General features: G+C 46.5%; 1 protein-coding gene and 3 non-coding genes across 4 annotated transcripts in view; 3 read left to right on the top strand and 1 right to left on the bottom strand.

Annotated features, from left to right (window-relative positions):
• The window catches only part of LOC137309988 (zona pellucida sperm-binding protein 3-like), a 117,653-nt gene that overhangs the window by 57,055 nt on the left and 37,999 nt on the right, over positions 1–22,599 (top strand). The window lies entirely within an intron of this gene.
• On the top strand, positions 2,003–2,075 carry trnaf-aaa (transfer RNA phenylalanine (anticodon AAA)). Its single transcript has one exon. It is a non-coding gene; the product is annotated as a tRNA-Phe (tRNA).
• On the top strand, positions 4,942–5,013 carry trnae-uuc (transfer RNA glutamic acid (anticodon UUC)). The gene has a single exon. It is a non-coding gene; the product is annotated as a tRNA-Glu (tRNA).
• On the bottom strand, positions 17,750–17,821 carry trnah-gug (transfer RNA histidin (anticodon GUG)). Its single transcript has one exon. It is a non-coding gene; the product is annotated as a tRNA-His (tRNA).

Raw genomic sequence — 22,599 nt, 5'->3', positions numbered from 1 at the left:
ACCCAATTCTCCTTTTAAAGTTACGATTGAATCGAGCTCCACCATCCTTTAAGGCAGTGCGTTCCAGATCATAACAATTCGCTGTGTCAAAAAAATCTCCTTATTTCTCTTCTAGTTCTTTTGCCAATTATCTTAAATCTGCGTCCGTTGGTTGCCGACCCTCCCGCCAGTGGGTGAAGTTTCTCCTTATTTACTCGATCAAAACCCCTCTTAATTTTGAACACGTGGATTACTTCTACCCTTAACCTTCATTGCTCGAAGCAGAACAATCCCAGGTTCTCGAGTCTCTCCACACAACTAAACCCCATCCCTGGTATAATTCTGGTAAATCTCCTCTCCATCCTCTCCAAGACCTTGACCTCCTCAATAAATTATAGTGCCCAGAATTGGACACAATACTTCAAATGAGGCCTGAACAATGATTTATAAACGTTTAACATAACTTCCTTGCTTTTGTGCTCTATTTCTCTATTATTAAGCCAAGGAACCGGATGCTGTTTTAACGGCTTCACCAACTTGTGCTGCCACATTCAATGATGTTGCTGAAAACTGTCGAAACTTAACACTATACAAATGCATTAACACCCAAACAAGAAGTAGAATGAGAAACTTTATTGAACCCCAACTTGTATACAAGTGGAAGTGCACCTCAAACAATGGTTGAGGGTGCAACTTCGCCGAGTCAATGAATCAGTTCATGTTTATACAATTCATTAGGCAACGCCCACCTGTTACAGAATATGGGCGTACACGTACATTCTTTATTGGCTCAGGTAGTTGGTCAATCAAGTAGTGAGCCAGCCGCCGAACATCCATAGACATCACGTAGGCCTGAGCAGATGTCAGCTATTTTCTTTCTCTCTACATTCCTGTTCCTTGTTATCAGTAAGTCTGGAGCCAGTCTCAAGGCTTCATGGCCATTCATCAGCTCTATTATTATTATATTCTGTCCTTATCTCAAGGAAGACCAGGCTGTGCTAGGCCTAATTATCAACATACCAAGGCTCAAACGCAATTACACAATTGTGCTTACTTTGTGTTTGTGGCTAATCCTATCATGTGAGTTAATAAAGAGTTAATATGGTCAAGTATCCCGTCATGCACTTCCACAAAATTACCAGTAACACATTGGGTGAGAACGGATAACACAGCACAGGCCGGGATGGCGGAGAGAGACAGAGACACGTGTTGTGATCTGTAACTTTTTATAAACACTTCAGCTTATTGCACTCCGTGTCCAACACCGTGCGGTCTCCCCTGGTGTGTCAGCTTTCTGTGTTCATACAGTGTAATGTATTGAATTGTCTCTTGGATCACACGGTGTGGGAGACGGGGGTCTGTGTGCGGAGGGTTTGGGGGGTGAGCTCTGATTCCCGACCTCTTCTGGATTGAAAGGAGAAAAGAATGAATGAGAGAGAGAAGCGATGTGGGAGAAGGGATGATGGAAGAATTTGTCCATGAACCGGATTAAAGTGGCCAAAAATAAGATAATATTAAGATATCATCAGCAGAACATTAATACAAGCTGTAAAACAAAAGCAAAGCAAAATACTGCAGATGCTGGGAATCTGAAGTAAAAACAGAAAATGCTGGAAATACTCAGCAGGTCAGGCAGCATCTGTGGAGAGAGTTCTGATGAAAGGTCATCGACCTGAAAGGATGTTTCTCTCTCCACAGATGCTGCCTGACCTGCTGAGTGTTTCCCGCATTTTCTGTTTTTATTATTAATATAACCTGAGCTCTGTCGAGCGTTTGTTGGTCGATTCACTGATAAAGCTGGGAATTGAGGGGAAGCTGGTTCATGGCGAACCCCAGCTCTGAATCCCCCCGGCAGAGAGTTCAAGGAATGTTTAATATGAATGAGATTCAACGACAGTATCAGAAAATCTCTCCTTGGTGGTCGGTCTCATTCTCCCGAAGTGAGGAATGAGCGGGAGGGGCAATTCCACCCGGGGTTATATTTTATTCCAAGAGGATGACCCAAGAACCAGTTTGATGTGGGGCCGAAATAGCTCGGTTGGGAGAGCGTTAGACTAAAGATCTAAAGGTCCCTGGTTCGATCCCGGGTTTCGGCCGTTTTCGGGTTATTTTGTTTCTTCTTCTTTGGGTCGATTCTCGAACATTTATTTACACTGACATTTTTACCCAAAACTGAACGGTTGGGGATGGAATAGAGAGACATCAAGGATGTCTGTATTTAGCTTTTATTTCTCTATTTCCTTCTGCCTTTCTCTCTGGTTTTTGTCTCTCTCGGTGCCCGATGAACATTTGATTTGATGCATTTGTCCTAAACTGATGCCTTTTCCACAAATCAGGGCGGTCAGACACGCTCTGTCTGTCTGTTACTGCTTGTGACCATTAACGGGAACAGGCCGCGAGTTAAACATTTATCAGCAAACCGCCAGAGAGATAACACAGCGGGAATAAAACACATTGCCTCACATTGTTAGACACCGAGTGACACAGATTGTAATGTGTGTCAGTAAACAGACCCGGAAAACAGAGTCCGAGAAAGGAAAGAAATAGAGAGATAGAAAAGAGTCATAAAAAGAAAGAAAACCCTTTCTCCACCCCAACAACAACAACTTGCATTTATATCGCGCCTTTAACGGAGTAAAACGTCCCAAGGCGCTTCACAGGAGCGATTATCAAACAAAATGTGACACGGAGCCACATAAGGAGATATTGGGACAGGTGAGGTCGGTTTTAAGTGTCTTAAGGGAGGAGAGAGAGGTAGAGAGGCGGGGAGGTTTCGGGAGGGAAATCCAGAGCTTTGGGCCCAGTCGGTTGAAGGCACGGCCGCCAATGGTGGAGCGATGAAAATCGTGGATGCGCAAGAGGCCTGAATTGGAGGAGCTCAGAGATCTCGGAGGGTTGTCGGGGTGGAGGAGGTTACAGAGATAGGGAGGGGCGAGGTCATGGAGGGATTTGAACACGAGGATGAGAATTTAAAATTTGAGATGTTGGTGAACTGGGAGCCAATGTAGGTCAGCGAGCAGAGGGGTTCTCCTCCTGAACGGTGGATTGAATGTTTGGGGGGCGGGGCTGTGATAAATATCTCGATTTAATATAATGATCCCACTTTTCAAATACCTCGAATTATTACAATGCTGACCTGGAACAATCTAGAACATACCGCAAAACAAGACATTAAGATCAATGGTCACTTTAGCAAGGAGTTTAGAAGATTCTTCTAAGAAGGAGAAGGCTCAAGAAACGGACTGTGACCATTTCATGACGGCCTATTTATTTGTGATGTGGAGATGCCGGTGATGGACTGGGGTTGACAATTGTAAACAATTTTACAACACCAAGTTATAGTCCAACAAATTCATTTAAAATTAAATTCCACAAGCTTTCAGAGCCTCCGAAAGCTTGTGGAATTTAATTTTAAATGAATTCGTTGGACTATAACTTGGTGTTGTAAAATTGTTTACTATTTATTTGTGTCCATGATGTGGAGATGCCGGTGATGGACTGGGGTTGACAATTTTAAACAATTTTACAACACCAAGTTATAGTCCAGCAATTTTATTTTAAATTCACAAGCTTTCGGAGATTTTCTCCTTCCTCAGGCAAATGTTTCAAGATCTCCTTGAAACATTTTTCAAGATGTTTCAAGATCTCCTTGATCTCCAAGATCTCTTTGTGTCCAGGGAGAGGGATGAGACACATGAAATGTTTCACACATTTCAAATCTCCGCGGTCAGACTGCCGATTGTTTATTGATCAGGAAGATGGCTGGTAATAATCTGAGATGGCTGGTAATAGGCTTCAAGGAGATCTTGAAACATTTGCCTGAGGAAGGAGAAAATCTCCGAAAGCTTGTGAATTTAAAATAAAATTGCTGGACTATAACTTGGTGTTGTAAAATTGTTTACAATAATCTGAGACCCAGTGAAGAGGTGAGAACAGAGCAGCAGGGAATGATCCCAGAACAATAGGAGCCAGCAGCTCACCGTCTGGTCCCTGTGTCAGGGACAATACACAACACCTCAGCTCCAGACCAGGAACAGAGAGCTGCTGTTAACGTGGCCCAGCCCTCTCAAACTGCTGGAACTGTGGGATGGAAATCAGACTTTGGGTCTTGGAGGCTGCTTTAGGGGCTCAGTGGCTCATCGAAAGAATGATTTCCATTAAAGAGCAGGGCTCTGCTCCATCACAGACTGATACTGTACAGTACATGGCAGAGTAAAGCTCCCTCCACAATGTGTCATCAAACACTCCGGGGGCAGGTGCATCAAGGGTTAGATCAAGATTAAATCTCCCTCTGCACAGTCACAGAGGATGTCATTTGTGACTTTGACAAGGGCCGTTTCAGTACTGTGGCAGGAGTGGAAACCTGATTGGAGGGATTCAAACATGGTGTTGTGGGAAAGATGGACACGGATTTGGGAGGCGACAACACTTTGGAGAGGAAAGGGAGGTGGGAGATGGGGTGGTAGTTTGCAAGGACACAGGGGTCAAGGGTGGGTCTTTTATGAAGGAGGGTGATGATGGAAGATTTGATGGGGAGGGGGACCGTACCTGAGGAGAGGAGACCATTAACAATGTCAGCTAACATGGGGCCAGGAATGGAGGTTGTGTGGTCAGCAGTTTGGTGGGAATAGGGTTGAGGGAGCAGGAGGTGGGTCTCATGGTCAAGAGAGCTCAGAGAGGGCATGAGGGGAGATAGGAGAGAAACTTGGTGGGCTTGGGGAATGGAGGGGAGCGGCAGAGGCAGCTGAATGAATGGTCTCAATCTTAGTCACATCCCCCCATGACTGTCTTTCAATTTATCTTAAATCTTTCTCTTCTGGTTATTAACCCTTCCATCACTGGAAACAATTTATCCTTACATACTCTGTCAATACCTTTCATAATTGTGAATACCTCATTTGAATCGTCTGTTAACTTTCCGGTTGTAGTCTCAGTGCCCTTCCTGCTAATCTGTTTTTTAGTTCCCATATGGTCTAGCGGTGAGGATTCTTGGTTTTCACCCAGGCGGCCCGGGTTCGACTCCCGGTGTGGGAATAGTAAACTTTTAGTCCCAGCCTCCCAATTTGCCTGCAGTCCGGACTGTGGCTCCTTCTGAATTCGCACCACAATCACACTGAGAAATGAGGCAAACCACAGCACTTGAAGCGACAGTGCACCAAAAACCCAGTCCCACAAGCTGAAGGGAAACAAGCAACAATGTCCCGACAGGTCACTCAGCAGCTCATGGCCAAGTGTTTGACTACAATCGTTTTATCATTTTCTGTAAAACCCGAGTCTGAGTGAAACACGCACAGAACAATCTGGAAACACTCAGCGGGTCGGGCCCCATCTGCGGAGAGAACGGACCAATTAACTGAGAGTCTCAATGAGACGAGGAAAGAGACACGGCCCACTGTGAGAAACAAGGAACTTGCATTTGTATGGCACCTTGCACATCCTCAGGACATCCCAACGAACTTCACTAGAAGTTCAGTCACTGTCGTTTCATAAGAGAACGCAGCAGCAAAGTTGTGTACAGCAAGATCCCACAAACAGTGATGCTATATTGAGCAGACCTCCTGTTTGTTGGGTGCTGATGGTTGTGGAAAGAATATTGGCCACGGCACCGGGAGAACTCCCTGCTCTTCACAAATTACCACGGGACATTTAAAACCTCGGAGCAGAAAGAAGGGACCCCCATTAAACACTTCATTCAAAGGACAGCACCTCTCACGATGCAGCTCCCTCTCAGAACGACACAGTCAGTCTGGATCATGTGTCCCAGTCCTGGAACGGGAGCTGGAACCCACACCCTTCTAAACACCAGCCTGACTCCCTGGGGTTACTCTCACCGTTGGCTCGTCATGAAATAGACTGTGCCACTCCCAGAGTAACTGATGACCACAGCCTCAGCCCTGGGTTCCGGTCTGCACCATAACCGCAGCCTTTCACCGCTCATAGAAAGTGGCGTGGGATCCCTGAGTTCATTCTGTGATGTGCATTGGGGGAGTGGGACTAGCTGGATTGATCTTGCATAGAGCCGGTATGGACCCGATGGGCCAAATGGCCTCCTTCCGTGCTGTAACGTTTCTATGATTCTATGATTCTATGTGGGTGGAGAGGGATACAAGGAAGTGATCAGAGATGGCCTTATCCATGATTGACACGATCGGGAGTAGAGAGGCCACGTGAGATGGCAAGGTCGAGGGACTGGCCATGAATATGGGTCGGGGAGTTTCTATGCAGGGAGAGATTAAGGGAGGATAAAGTATCACATAATAGACTTGTTAGCAAAATTGAAGCCCATGGGATTAAACGGACAATGGCAGCGTGGATCCAAATTTGGCTAAGGGGCAGAAAACAGAAAGTAGTGGTGAACAGTTGATTTTCAGACTGGAGGCAAGTATACAGTGGTGTCCCCCAGGGCTCGGTATTAGGACCACTGCTCTTTTTGATATATATTGATGACTGGGACTTGGGAGTACAGGGTATAATTTCAAAGTTTGCACATGACACAAAACTCAGAAATGTAATAAACAATGTGGAGGATAGTAACAGACTTCAGGAGGACACAGACAGACTGGTGAAATGGGCAGAAACATGGCAGATGAAATTTAATGCAGAGAATTGTGAAGTGATACATTATGGTAGGAAGAATGAGGAGAGAAAATAAAAAGTAAATGGTGCAATTTTAAAGGGAGTGCAGGAATAGAGAGACCTGGAGGTGTATGTACACAAATCTTTGAAGGTGGCAGGATAAGTTGAGAAGGCTGTTTAAAAAAGCAAATGGGGCCCTTGGCTTTATTAATTGAGGCACAGAATACAAAAGCAAGGAATTGATACCAAACCTTCACAAAACACTGGTTGGGCCTCAGCTGGAGTATTGTGTTCAATTCTGGACACCAAACATTGGGAAGGATGTCAAGGCCTTAGAGAGGGTGCAGAGGAGATTTACTAGAATGGTGCCAGGGATGAGGGACTTCAGTTATGTGGAGAGACTGATTAAAGTTCACTCTGAACTGCCCCATCAAACACTCGCAGGACAGGGACAGCATGGGTTATATGCAGAATGAAGCTCCCTCTACACTGTCAAATCAAACATTCCCAGGGCAGGTACAACACGGGTTAGATACACAGTAATGCTTCCTCTACTCTGTGCAGTTTCGATGTCGCCTCAGATTTCAGATAAAAGGTTGCTGTGCTGCACAGTCTGCTGGTGTCTCTCTCTTTCTCTGTACTCAGTTACACCGCTCTCTACCTCCCTCTGCTGGTGTCTCACCTGACGAAGGAGAAAGCCTCCGAAAGCTGTCATTTTCAAATAAAATTGTTGGACAATAACCTGGTGGTGTCAAATTCTCTGCATTTCTCTGTTCTCAGTTACATCGCTCTCTACCTCCCTCTGCTGGTGTCTCTCTGTATCTCTGTACTCAGTTACACCGCTCTCTACCTCCCTCTGCTGGTGTCTCTCTGTATCTCTGTACTCAGTTGCACCGTTCAATCTGTTCCCGCAGCTCCTTCGGGAGTTTAATGATTTTGAAATGAAGACTTTTTCCTGTGTGACTTGTGAAGTTTTGATCAGTGAAATGTTTGTGAAAGAGAAGGATTGAGAGCCTTTAGTGTGGGACAGATGTTGTTTAACAGAGAAGCCACACGATGCGATAAATTGAGCAATGGTTTCTGGAGTGGAGCGGTTATCACATTTCTCTCACACGCGAAAAGTCCCCGGTTCGATCCCAGATGAGAACGTTATTTGGGAATTTGCTCCGCTTGAATCTCCAGGGTGAGCTTTTTCTCCTGTGGGAAGCAGGCGATAATTGGCTTTTCCTGTTAAATTTGGCCACGGCTGCACCACATTGCTTCAGGGAAGAAACGATTTGGGAGAAGGGATGAGGGAAGAAAGTGCCCATGAACCTGATTAAATGAGGCCAAACACAAGATAATATTCAGATGTCATCAGCAGAACATTAACATAACCTGAGCTCCGAGATCTGACCGGGTCCCATTCCCCCAGAGGGAGGAATGAGCGGGAGGGGAAATTCCACCCGGTTTATATTTTCCTCCAAGGTGATGTCACAAAGTCCAATTTCCAGTGGAGCCGAAAAAGTTGAGTTTAGAGAGCGTGAGATTGAAGATATAAAGGTCTCTGGGTTTGATTCTGTATTCGGCAATTTTTGTTGCTTGGTTCTCGTTCTTTGAGTCGATTCTCGCATTTATTTACACTGAAATTTTAACCGGCACAGAAAGGTTGGGGAAGAAATAGACAGGCATCAAGAATGGGAAATATTGATAGTGTCTTTATTGAGCTTTTATTTCTCTATTCTCTTCTGCCTTTTTCTCTGGAAATTGTCTCTCTCGGAGCCGGGAGACCATTTGATTTGAGGCATTTGTCCTAAACTGATGTCTTTTCCACATCTCGGGGCGGTCAGACCCGCTCTGTCTGTTACTACTTGTGACCATTGACGGGAACAGGCCGCGAGTTAAACGTTTATTAGCAAACCGACAGAGAGATAACACAACGGGAATCAAACTCATTGGGCATGATTTTATCGGGGAGGGGGGTCACGGGGTCATGAGGTCATGGGTGGGTCAGTCATCGGAGGGAGGGCTCAGTCATCGGGGGTCGGGTTCGGGAGTCATTGCAGGGGTCGGAGATCATGGGGTTCGTAGTTCGTGCAGGGGTGTCGGAGATTTGGAGGGGGTCGGCCGATCATCTGTATGGGATCACGGCAGGTTGGCTTGTTGGGCCTGCGGAAAGCACTCCTGCTCCTCCGGGCCACCAGCTGTGCTATAAAGGCATTTACCTGCTGTTTCGGGCCTTCTCGCCTCCTCTCATGTGGTGTGAAGGAGAAGGCCCAGGAATCCCGGCCCCAAGAGGTTAAAATAAAAAAGCTGTAACAATGGAGGCCCACATTCTAGCTACAAAAACACTCACACACAGACATATACAGACCAACATACACACACCAATAACATGAAAGTAACACAGGACGACTTGACAAACAGTGGAAGCAGCATGCTGCAGATAGAGCTAAGCGATCCCACAAACAACGGATCAGATCAAAGCTCTGCAGTCCTGCCACACCCATTTGTGAATGATGGTGGATAATTGAACAACTAACGGGAAGATGCTCGATGAACATCCCCATCCTCAATGATGGTCAAGCCCAGCACTTGAGTGCAAAGTTTTAGAAACCGTCTTCAGCCAGAAGTGCCGAGTGGATGATCCATCTCGGCCTCCTCCCGAAATCCCCACCATCGCAGAAGCCAGTCGAACATCGAGGTGAAGAGTGAAGCTGAGAGCAGATTTTAAAACCGCAGGAATATCAGTGAAATTAAATTGGGGAAAGTGGGAAACTCCGAATCAGTTTGACACTGTCCATTCCGCATCCAATATTGGAAATGGATGAGAGAAAAGCTTCGAAAGGCGGCGGAAGTTTAATCCCCCCGTCGGGGAATTGAACCCCGGTCTCCCGCGTGACAGGCGGGGATACTCACCACGATACTAACGAGGAACTGCTGCACCCACCGTGCACTCATCCCAGATGGTGTTGGACATGCTTCATGTATCAGTGCATTTCTTTTAACTATTTATTTGATGATAGTTTGTTTCATTTTCCACGGGCCACTCTTGAAAGAACCTTTTACATTTCCATCTCTTTGTTAGACAACGACAACTGACTCTGTCTTTCTTTCGTTCTTTCTATCTCTCTTCTCGTGGTGAGTTGCCCCGCCTCAGTCCGGGGTTTAATTCCCCGACGGGGAGGAAGCATTTATAAGACGCCAACTTTTAATTTTATGTCTTCGCCGAGCTTCTTCCTAAAAAAAAACTACAGCGAAAAAAAACAGGTGATTGTCACTTTCAGAATATTAATGTACGGAGACTATTTGAGGACTGGATGCAGAGCAATTGTGATTTTGACTTCCTCGTGGTTCAGGTGACAGATTAAAATTTCATTCATTTCCCTCGCGCAGGTTCAAATCTGACAGACTTCAGATCCCGTCATTTATCGACGTGTTCATCTCTGCGTTTCAAAATTCAACAAGTTTCTTGTAGAATTAATAATTCTGAAGTGAATTAAAATTCCACGGCATTGAACACCTCGAGTTTTATGCTCATTGATCTTTGAGATTCCTCGAAATCTACGACAGAAATAGAACAAAAATCAGCCAAATTATCCATGTTCTGTCTCTCCATATTTCTGAGTCACTCCATGTGTATGCGTGTCTGTGTCTATCTGTCTGTGTTTGTGCCTCATATTTTCTTTGTTTTCTTGAGTCGGTCTTTCTCTGTCTCACTCTCTCCCGCACTCCCCACATCATGATCCAACATGAGATGGAAAAGTGGTCGGTAATTCTTCTTTCAACAGTGGTCCGTGGAAATTTAAACAAACTGTCACCAAAAGAATAGCTCAAACAGATTTCCTGAAACGTGAAGCATCTGTGGTGAACGTACATCCCCTTCCGGCACCAGTTCCTCGTTAGTGTCGTGGTGAGTATCAGTGTCTATCACCCTGGAGACTGGGAGCAATTCCCCGACGGGAAGGTCTGCCTTGAGAAGCTTCACTTTCATTTATCAGCAACATCGAATGAAGAAAATACAGTGAAAAACTGACTCGGACTTTTTCACTTTCTACGATTTAATTTCACTGATCTCCGAGCAGATTTTAAAATCCTCATCTCGATATCAGAACCACAATAATGAGGAAGAAATAAAACGCAGAATCGCCCTGTGAACAGACCCGGGCTAATTCACCAGCCCGAAACAGAGAGAGACAGAAAACTGCTCATTATTCCAGGATTATCCAGGAATCCAAAGATACCCCCGGTATCTCTTCTCGACCACAAACCGACTTCTTGCACCCCGTGCCTCCTCCACCCTCACCACAAAATTTGCGAGGAGCTCCTGGACTATTTTGTCACAAAGATTGAGACCATCCGTTCAGCTGCCGCTTCAGTGGAAAACTCTCCAGTGGCTGGAGTCAGAAGGAGCACAAAAGAAGATGGTAGTGGTTGTTGGAGGCCAATCATCTCAGCCCCAGGACATTGCTGCAGGAGTTCCTCAGGGCAGTGTCTTTGGCCCAACCATATTCAGCTGCTTCATCAATGAGCTTTCCCCCATCATAAGGTCAGAAATGGGGATGTTTGCTGATGATTGCGCAGTGTTCAGTTCCATTCGCAACCCCACAGATAAGAAGCAGTCCGTGCCCACATGCAGCAAGACCTGGACAATATCCAGGCTTGGGCTCATAAGTGGCAAGTAACATTGATGCCAGACAATTGCCAGGCAATGACAATCTCCAACAAGAGAGAGTCTGACCACCTCCCCTTGACATTCAACGGCACTACCATCGCCGAATCCCCCACCATCAACATCCTGGGTGTCACCATTGACCAGAAACTGAACTGGACCAGCCATATAAATACTGTGGCTACACGAGTAGGCCAGAAGCTGGGTATTCTGTGGTGAGTGACCCACCTCCGGACTCCCCAAAGCCTTTCCACCATCTACAAGGCACAAGTCAGGAGTGTGATAGAATACTCTCCAGTTGCCTGGATGAGTGCAGCTCCAACAACATTCAAGAAGCTCGACACCATCCAGGAAAAAGTAGCCCACTTGTTCGGCACCCCATCCACCACCCTAAACATTCACTCCCTTCACCACCGGCGCACTGTGGCTGCAGTGTGTACCATCCACAGGATGCACTGCAGCAACTCGCCAAGGCTTCTTCGACAGCACCTCCCAAACCCACGACCTCTAACATCTAGAAGGACAAGGGCAGCAGGCACATGGGAACAACACCACCTGCACGTTCCCCTCCAAGTCACACACCATCCCGACTTGGAAATATATCACCGTTCCTTCATCGTCGCTGGGTCAAAATCCTGGAACTCCCTACCTAACAGCACTGTGGGAGAACCTTCACCACATGGACTGCAACAGTTCAAGAAGGCGGCTCACCACCACCTTCTCAAGGGCAATTAGGGATGGGCAATAAATGGTGGCCTCGCCAGCGACGCCCACATCCCATGAACGATTAAAAAAAGGCAGTAATGGCGCGGCTGGGATGCAAAACCATGCTGGCAAAGCTCAATGGATCAGCAGTCCATCACCTCAACCACTCAGCCACCTGGTCGCAAGAACAGTGCAAAGAAAGCCCTTTTATTTGATTCTTTCAAGGCAAAAATCTTGGACTCAAAGGTCAGAGTCGGAAAGCCGCTTTTCAATCACCAGTTCCGAGATTCTGGACAACACTCTTGTGATGCGGTAGCGTGGCAGGGCGGTCCAAGGCGCTGGATTTAGGCTCCAGTCTCTGCGCTGCCATAATCTGAGCTGTTGAACATTTTAGCCTCATCACCAAAATCTTTCTTTTCTCAGCAGTGTCATGCGTGCCATTAATGTTGTTGGGGCACAACTGCCACACCTCATGTGCTGCGTCGTGATCGTTTTGAGGTTAACACTCTGCGTTGTGGTCGCAGTAACATCGGAGCGAATCCGAGTCTCCACAGAGTTTCATTTACCGATTTTTTCCTTTCCCACATGTGCTGAGAGGATGCAGCAAGAAATCAATCTTCAGAACATGAAAGAAAAATGTTTTGGTGAAAACCTTTCAATTCCGTCAAATCCCACCTCTCTCACATGCCTGGACTTGATGTTCCACAGTTCAAACCCGCCTCTTCTCCCAGCTTTTTCTTCCTTCCACAGTCAATAGGCCGCCTTTCCTTTCCTCCTTCCATTTCATGGACACTTTCCTGCTCCATTGCCGACTCTAACATTCACTATCACGATCTCACTCCTTTAAGTTTGTTCTGCTCCGACCGCTTTTTCTATTGGGCACATGTCCCATTCACACCAATGTTCATTTGTGCCTTGAAATCAGTCGACACATTTCGATCTGCGTGACCGCTCGACAGACAAACACGACGAAAGCAGGGCTGGTCTCTGGAAAGACAGCCGCCCGATTGTTCACGAAATTTACTTGGGGAATCTTGTGATCCAGGGGATGGTAACTGAAGAACTGGTTTTTGTTTTGATGCTTGTTGGCTCTTTTCTCTCAGCAGTTGATGTGCGTGAGTGACGGGCAGCGCAACAGAGCTGCGAATGGCGGTTGAAAGGTTCACATTTGGCAAGTTGGGGCGGTGCAGTAAGATCGGAAGTGTTCCGCCTTCATCTTAATAGTTCTGTTGAAACGTGCGATTGAATCGAGTAGAGGATAAATGTAAAGAGCGCCTGTGGGGAAAAAGGAGCGATTACAGGCCATGAGCGGAAGGTCTTTCAAATTCTCGTGGCGCAGGACGCTGTGTGCGGAAACGGCAGATTTTAAAGCGCGTGTGTTGGAAAGTAAAGTGCGATCTTGTGTGTGAGAAGAGCACAAGAAAGTTGTGCTTGAATCTGCGCCCTTGAGGCAAGTTGCAGGTTGTCAGGAAAACTGCGATAGTGAAAGCACAAAAATAAACCCAGAAACTGCTGGCAACAATCAGCAGGTCAGATAGTATCTGTGGAGAGATACTCAAGTATTTATCCAATTCTCCTTTTAAAGTTACGATTGAATCGAGCTCCACCATCCTTTAAGGCAGTGTGTTCCAGATCATAACAATTTGCTGTGTAAAAAAACCTGCTTATTTCCCTCTCGTTCTTTTGCCAATTATCTTAAATCTGCGTCCGTTGGTTGCCGACCCTCCCGCCAGTGGGTGAAGTTTCTCCTTATTTACTCGATCAAAACCCCTCTTAATTTTGAACACGTGGATTACTTCTCCCCTTAACCTTCTTTGCTCGAAGCAGAACAATCCCAGGTTCTCGAGTCTCTCCACACAACTAAACCCCATCCCTGGTATATTTCTTGTAAATCTCCTCTCCATCCTCTCCAAGACCTTGACATTCTTAATAAATTATAGTGCCCAGAATTGGACACAATACTTCAGATGAGGCCTGAACAATGATTTATAAACGTTTAACATAACTTCCTTGCTTTTGTGCTCTATTTCTCTATTATTAAGCCAAGGAACCGGATGCTGTTTTAACGGTTTCACCAACTTGTGCTGCCACATTCAAAGATGTTGATGAAAACTGTCGAAACTTAACACTATACAAATGCATTAACACCCAAACAAGTAGTACAAGGAGAAACTTTATTGAACCCCAACTTGTATACAAGTGGATGTGCACCTCAAACAATGGTTGAGGGTGGAACTTCGCCGAGTCAATGAATCAGTTCATGTTTATACAATTCATGAGGCAACGCCCACCTGTTACAGAATATGGGCGTACACGTACATTCTTTATTGGCTCAGGTAGTTGGTCAATCAAGTAGTGAGCCAGCCGCCGAACATCCATGGACATCACGTAGGCCTGAGCAGATGTCAGCTATTTTCTTTCTCTCTGCATTCCTGTTCCTTGTTATCAGTAAGGCTGGAGCCAGTCTCAAGGCTTCATGGCCATTCATCAACTCTATTATTATTATATTCTGTCCTTCTCTCAAGGAAGGCCTGGCTGTGCTAGGCCTAATTATCAACATACCAAGGCTCAAACGCAATTAAACAATTGTGCTTACTTTGTGTTTGTGGCTAATCCTATCATGTGAGTTAATGAAGAGTTAATATGGTCAAGTATCCCGTCATGCACTTCCACAAAATTACCAGTAACACATTGGGTGAGAACGAATAACACAGCACAGGCCGGGATGGCGGAGAGAGACAGAGACACGTGTTGTGATCTGTAACTTTTCATAAACACTTCAGTTCATTTCACTCCGTGTGCAACACCGTGCGATCTCCCCTGGTGTGTCAGCTTTCAGTGTTTTACAGAGTGTAATGTATTGAATTGTCTCTTGGATCACACGGAGTGGTAGACGGGGGTCTGTGTGCGGAGGGTTCGGGGGGTGAGCTCTGATTCCCGCCCTCTTCTGGATTGAAAGGAGAAAAGAATGAATGAGAGAGAGAAGTGATGTGGGAGAAGGGATGATGGAAGAATTTGTCCGTGAACTTAATTAAAGTGGCCAAAAATAAGATAATATTAAGATATCATCAGCAGAACATTAATACAAGCTGTAAAACAAAAGAAAAATACTGCAGATGATGGAAATCTGAAGTAAAAACAGAAAATGCTGGAAATACTCAGCAGGTCAGGCAGCATGTGTGGAGAGAGTTCTGATGAAAGGTCATCGGCCTGAAAGGATGTTTCTCTCTCCACAGATGCTGCCTGACCTGCTGAGTGTTTCCCGCATTTTCTGTTTTTATTATTAATATAACCTGAGCTCTCTCGAGCGTTCATTGGTCGATTCACTGATAAAGCTGGGAATTGAGGGGAAGCTGGTTCATGGCGAACCCCAGCTCTGAATCCCAACGGCAGAGAGTTCAAGGAATGTTTAATATAAATGAGATTCAACGACAGTATCAGAAAATCTCTCCTTGATGGTCGGTCTCATTCTCCCGAAGTGAGGAATGAGCGGGAGGGGCAATTCCACCCGGGGTTATATTTTAGTCCAAGAGGAAGTCTCAAAGTGCAGTTCACAGTGGGGCTGAAACAGCTCAATTGAGCGAGCGTTCAACAGAAAATCTAAAGGTTCCTGGTTCGATCCCGGGTTTCAGCAGTTTTCTGTTATTTTGTTTCTTCTTCTTTGGGCCGATTCTCAAACATTTATTTGCACTGACATTTTTACCCGACACTGAACGGTTGGGGATGGAATAGAGAGACATCAAGGATGTCTGTATTTAGCTTTTTTTTCTCAATTTCCTTCTGCCTTTCTCTCTGGTTTTTGTCTCTCTCGGTGCTCGATGAACATTTGATTTGATGCATTTGTCCTAAACTGATGCCTTTTCCACATCTCAGGGCGGTCAGACACGCTCTGTCTGCCTGTTACTGCTTGTGACCATTAACGGGAACAGGCCGCGAGTTGAACATTTATCAGCAAACCGCCAGAGAGATAACACAGCGGGAATAAAACACATTGCCTCACATTGTTAGACACCGAGTGACACAGATTGTAATGTGTGTCAGTAAACAGACCCGGAAAACAGAGTCCGAGAAAGGAAAGAAATAGAGAGATAGAAAAGAGTCATAAAAAGAAAGAAAACCCTTTCTCCACCCCAACAACAACAACAACTTGCATTTATATCGCGCCTTTAACGGAGTAAAACGTCCCAAGGCGCTTCACAGGAGCGATTATCAAACAAAATGTGACACGGAGCCACATAAGGAGATATTGGGACAGGTGAGGTAGGTTTTAAGTGTCTTAAGGGAGGAGAGAGAGGTGGAGAGGCGGGGAGGTTTATGGAGGGAAATCCAGAGCTTTGGGCCCAGTCGGTTGAAGGCACGGCCGCCAATGGTGGAGCGATGAAAATCGTGGATGCGCAAGAGGCCTATTTTTTCATGCCCTCTCTTTGCTTTCCTATTTTCCTTTTTAATTTCACCAACGTTTAATGATTTCTCACCATTTAAAACATATTCTGATCTTTTATTCTTCCCATCAAAGTGAATAACCTCACATTTCCACACATTATACTCCATCTGCCACCTTCTTGCCCACTCACTTAACCTGTCTATATCCCTTTGCAGAGACTTTGTGTCCTCCTCACAGCTTACTTTCCTGTCTATCTTTGTATCGTCAGCAAACTTGGACACATTGCACTCGGTCCCTTCATTTAAGTCGTTAATACAGATTGAAAATAGCTGACGCCCAAAAACGGCCGGCATTGCTCTCTGTTCAGTCAAGAGGAACTTCCCTGCCTGGAAATTGGTCCCAGCCTTGTTGAGGTGCAACACGTCCATCTTGTGCAGGTGTTTAATATTAATCAATGCACAATGAGGCCCTGGGAAAGCGAGTATCTCTCCACAGATACGACCTGACCTGCTGAGTGTTGACAGCAGTTTCAGGGTTTATTTTTGTGCTTTCACTGGAGCAGTTTTCCTGACAACCTGCAACTTGCCTCAAGGGCGCAGCTTCAAGAACAACTTTCTTGTGCTCTTCTCACACACAAGATCGCACTTTACTTTCCGACACATGCGTTTAAAATCTGCCGTTTCCACACACAGCGTCCTGCGCCACGAGAATTTGAAAGACCTTCTGCTCATGGCCTGTACTCGCTCCTTTTTCCCCACAGGCGCTCTTTACATTTATCCTCGACTCGCTTCAATCTCACGCTTCAACAGAACTATTAAGATCAAGGCGGAACACTTCCGATCTTCCTGCACCGCCCCAACTTGCCAAATGTGAACCTTTCAACCGCCATTCGCAGCTCTGTCGCGCTGCCCATCACTCACGCAACTCAACTGTTTAGAGAAAAGAGCCAACAAGCATCAAAACAAAAACCAGTTCTTCAGTTACCATCCCCTGGATCATAAGATCACCCAAGTGAATTTCGTGAACATTCGGGCGGCTGTCTTTCCAGAGACCAGCCCTGCTTTCGTCGTGTTTGTCTGTCGAGCGGTCACGCAGATCGAAATGTGTCGACTGATTTCAAGGCACAAATGAACATTGGTGCGAATGGGACATGTGCCCAATAGAAACAGCGGTCGGAGCAGAACAAACTTAAAGGCGTGAGATCGTGAAAGTGAATGTTAGAGTCGGCAATGGAGCAGGAAAGTGTCCATGAAATGGAAGGAGGAAAGTAAAGGCGGCCTATTGACTGTGGAAGGAAGAAAAAGCTGGGAGAACAGGCGGGTTTGAACTGCGGCACATGAAGTACAGGCATGTGAGAGTGCTGGGATTTGATGGAATATTTGGTTTTATTCCATGTGTTAAAGATTGAAATATTACTGCATTCGATGAGCAAGAGAGGCAGAAGACAAAAACTATGCCGTGACTCGGATTCGAACCGAGGTTGCTGCGGCCACAACGCAGAGTACTAACCACTATACGATCACGGCACCACACCACAGCTAGAACTGCTCGGCCTGTAGTATTTATAAAGCTCCTTTAAGGTAGCAAAAGATCCCAAGGGGCTTCACAGTCACGTTTTCAAACAAAATTTGACACAACCACAGAAGGAGATATTGGAAGCAAAATACTGCCGATGCTGGAAATTTGAAAAAAAAAACAGAAAATGTTGTAAATAATCAGCAAGTCAGGCAGCATCTGTGGAGAGAGAAACAGAGTTAACGTTTCAGGTCGATGATCCGTCGTCAGAACTGGAAAAGGTTGAAGATTAAACAGAAATTGTGAACTTTGACTGATACTTCACGTTATTCACATCTTACACTCGCAACACCTCCGGCCGCCAATCAGGACTTTGCTGATTTGAGCAGAGTTCAGCGAGCAATGCAAAATTCATCCACAGTGGCTTCGGATTGGACTGAAACCCAGGACTTCTGGATGAATATAATGAAGGAACCAACACATCAAACGGTAAATGCAATAATGGCGCGGATGGGATAAAAACCATGCGTGGAGAGAGAGGTCGAGAGTGAGCATGTGACGGTGCGTGGCGTTGAGCGTGGATCTCAGGAAGCGGCGGGAGCAGTGGTTGGAGGAACGCTGAATATCATGGAGATATCTGGAATCATGGGCGGATCCGAAACATGAAGGGTGGAATTTAAGTTGGAATCCACGTGGAATAAGTCGGAGCCGGACACAGTTGCTGAGGAAGGAGATGTGTCTGTGAAAGTGAGTTTTAGTAGAAACCTGATCAAACACTCTGTCTTCAGCAGCACCGACTCTCTCTACTTCAGAGCTGTCCTGGTCCGCAGTTCCATTTCATCCTTCGCCTCATCCGGAGCTTCAACAAAAAACTTTTTTCTTCCTTTTAGGTGTCAAGGACCACAAGTTTCAACAACTCTTAGATACCAACACCCCTCCCGATCCTTCTTCCCCTTCACTTTCCTCTGACCCCACCCCTCCCTCCAATCTCTTTGTCGTGTTTTCACCATTCCCTCTGACCATACCCTCTCTGAGCCCGAACGTCAGTCCTCAGTAAAAGCCTCAGTTTCATCCCCTTACGCCCACACCTCAATGGGTTTCGAGCTCGACACGATGCTGAGCTCTTCTTCCGTCGCCTTCACCTCCGCGCCCATTTCTTTGTCCAGGAGTCTTCCCCCCGCACAGCGGACCCTGTCTCCCATCTTCAGATTTCTCATTCCACCTGGACCCCTCCCTCTATCCTCTTACCCTCTCTTGATCTTTCCATTGGGAACTGCCAGCGTGACATCGGCCGTCTCAATTTCTTTACTCCCCTCACTCACTCTGACCTCCCTCCCTCTGAACTCGCAGCACTCCGTTCTCTCAGGTCCAACCCTGACATTGTCATTAAACCTGCTGACAATGGCGGCGCTCTTGTTGTTGTGAGGCGAACAGACCTCTACCTAGCGGCGGCTGAACGCCAACTCTCCGATACCTCCTCCTACCTTCCTTTGGAGCGTGATCCCACCACCGAACATCAAGCCATAGTTTCCCAGACCGTCAATGACCTCATCTCCTCTGGAGATCTTCCTCCCCAAGGCCTCCACCTCATTGTCCCCCAACCCCGCTTCTAACTCCTTCCAAGATCCACATGCAGAACAGACCCATGAGATCCATCGTCTCAGCCTGTTCGTGCCCCCGGATAATTATTTCTTCCTAGTTTGACTCTACTTTCTCTCCCCTCGTCCAGTCTATTCCGACCTATATCCACGAATCTTACAACTCCATGCGTCACTTGAACAATTTCCAGTTCCCCGGCCCGAACTGTCTCCTTTTCACCATGGACTTCCAGTCCGTCTACACCTCCACCACCACCAGCCCCCCCCACCCCCCACAACAGGACGGCCTGCGGGCCCTCCGCCTATTCCATGAACGAAGGCCCAACCTATCCCCATCCTCCACCACTCTCCTCCGTCTGGCTGAACTTGTTCTTACTTTGGACAACTTCTCCTTTGACTCCACTCACTTTCTCCAAATGAAAGATGTCACTATGGGAACTCATGTGGGTCCGAGCTATGCCTGACTTTTTCTGGGGGATACGTGGAAGATTCTTTGTTCCAGTACTACTCTGTTCCCCTCACCTCTTTTTCTGGTACATCGATGTCACTTCCTGCTCTCGCCCCAATCAAGTTCGCTTCCAATTTCCACCCTCCCCTCGCCTTCACACGGTCCATCTCTGAACCTTCCATTCCCTTCCTCGACTTCTCTATCTCCATTTCCGGGGATGGTCTGTCAACCAATATCTGTTATAAGGCCACCGACCCCAACAGCTACCTTGATTACACTTCATCCCACCCCGCTTCCTGTAAGGACTCTATTCTGTTCTCCCAGTTTCTCCATCTCCGTCGTGTCTGTTCTGATGATGCCACCATCCACACAAATGCTTCCGATCTGTCTTCCTTTTTCCTCAATCGAGGATTCCCCTCCACTGCAGTTGACTGGGCCCTCGACTGTGTCGGTCCTATTGACTCCACTTCTGCCCTTGCCTCTTCCCCTCCCTCCCTCCCAGAACCATGATAGGGTCCCCCTTGTCCTTACCTTCCACCTCACCAGCCTCCACATTCAATGTATGAACCTCCGCCATTTCCTCCACGTACAAGCGCGATGCCACCATCAAAAACATCTTCCCCTCCCCTCCCTTTTCAGCCTTCATAATGGACCGCTCCCTCCACAACACCCTGGTCCACTCTTCCATCACCCCAAACACCCGCTCTCCTCCCCACGGTACCTTCCGACTCGAGCGCAGGAGATGCAACACCTGCCCTTTCACCTCCTCCCTTCCCACCTTCCAGGGCCCCAAACATTCCTTCCAGGTGAAACAGTGATTTATTTGTAATAGCTTTGCTGAACACCTCCGCTCGGTCCACAAGCGTGAACCTGAGCTTCCGGTCTGTTGCCATTTTAATTCCCCGTCCCAATCCCACTCTGACCTCTCTGTCCTCGGCCTCCGACTCCATTCCAATGAAGCTCAACATAAGCTCGAGAAACAGCACCTCATCTTTCGATCAGGCTCTGTACAACCTTCTGAACTCAACATGGATTTCAATAACTTCAGATCATAAACACTGATCACATTTTTTCGGAGATCAAGTGCTGGTTATGGTTCTAATGTTGCCATTTACAGCTCCTCTTGACCCATCTTTTGTTTCTTTACTTGTCCCATTCCCACCCTCCTTGACTTGCACCATCATCCCTTTTGTCATTTAATCATTCCTGCCCTCCACCCTATCAGAGACCTTCCCTTTTGTTATTTCCTCCCCTTCCCTTCCTCCCCCATCCCTTTTCCTGACTCTGTACTTGCTTAAAAACTGTTTCATCTTCAACCTTTTCCATTTCTGACGAAGGATCATCGACCTGAAACGTTAACTCTGTTTCTCTCTCCACAGACGCTGCCTGACTTGCTGATTATTTACAGCATTTTCTGTTTTTATTTCAAATTTCCAGCATCTGCAGTATTTTGCTTCTAATATCTCCGCATGTGGCTCGGTGTCAAATTTTGTTTAAATACGCTGCTGTGAAGCGCCTTGGGACGTTTTGCTACGTTAAAGGTAAATAGTACAGACTACGTTTGCACAGGTGGGATGTGGTGCCGTGATCGTATAGTGGTTCGTACTCTGTGTTGTGCGCTGCTTCTTTTGTCTTCTGCCTCTCATGCTAATAGAATGCAGTCATCTTTGATACGTGAAAGCAAATCTAATATTCCATCAAATCCCAGCACTCTCACATGCCTGTACTTAATGTTCCACAGTTCAAACCCGCCTCTTCTCCCAGCTTTTTCTTCCTTCCACAGTCAATAGGCCGGCTTGACTTTCCTCCTTCCATTTCATGGACACTTTCCTGCTCCATTGCCGACTCCAACATTCACTTTCACGATCTCACGCCTTTAAGTTTGTTCTGCTCCGACCGCTGTTTCTATTGGGCACATGTCCCATTCACACCAATGTTTATTTGTGCCTTGAAACCAGTCGATACATTTCGATCTGCGTGACCGCTCGACAGACAAACACGACGAAAGCAGGGCTGGTCTCTGGAAAGACAGCCACCCGGATGTTCACGAAATTTACTTGTGGAATCTTGTGATCCAGGGGATGGTAACTGAAGAACTGGTTTTTCTTCTGATGTTTGTTGGCTCTTTTCTCTCAGCAGTTGAGTTGCGTGAGTGACGGGCAGCGCTGCAGAGCTGCGAATGGCGGTTGAAAGGTGCACATTTGGCAAGTTGGGGCGGTGCAGTAAGATCGGAAGTGTTCCGCCTTGATCTTAATAGTTCTGTTGAAATTTGTGATTGAATCGAGTAGAGGATAAATGTAAAGAGCGCCTGTGGCGAAAAAGGAGCGATTACAGGCCATGAGCGAAAGATCTTTCAAATTCTCGTGGCGCAGGACGCTGTGTGTGGAAACGGCAGATTTTAAAGCGCGTGTGTCGGAAAGTAAAGTGCGATCTTGTGTGTGAGAAGAGCCCAAGAAAGTTGTTCTTGAAGCTGCGCCCTTGAGGCAAGTTGCAGATTGTCAGGAAAACTGCTGCAGTGAAAGCTCGAAAATAAACTCAGAAACTACTGGCAACACTCAACAGATCAGGCAACATCTGTGGAGAGATATTCGCTTTCCCAGGGCCTCATTGTGTATTGATTAATATTAAAGACCTGCACAAGATGGACGTGTTGCACCTCAACAAGGCTGGGACGAATTTCCAGGCAGGGAAGTTCCTCTTGACTGAACAGAGAGCAATGCCGGCCGTTTTTGGGCGTCAGCTA

The sequence above is a fragment of the Heptranchias perlo genome, unplaced genomic scaffold, assembly GCF_035084215.1.
Source record: "Heptranchias perlo isolate sHepPer1 unplaced genomic scaffold, sHepPer1.hap1 HAP1_SCAFFOLD_199, whole genome shotgun sequence".
Lineage (NCBI taxonomy): Eukaryota > Metazoa > Chordata > Chondrichthyes > Hexanchiformes > Hexanchidae > Heptranchias > Heptranchias perlo.
The sequence above is the reverse complement of the archived record's forward strand: the minus strand, read 5'-3'. Positions and strand labels throughout refer to the sequence as shown.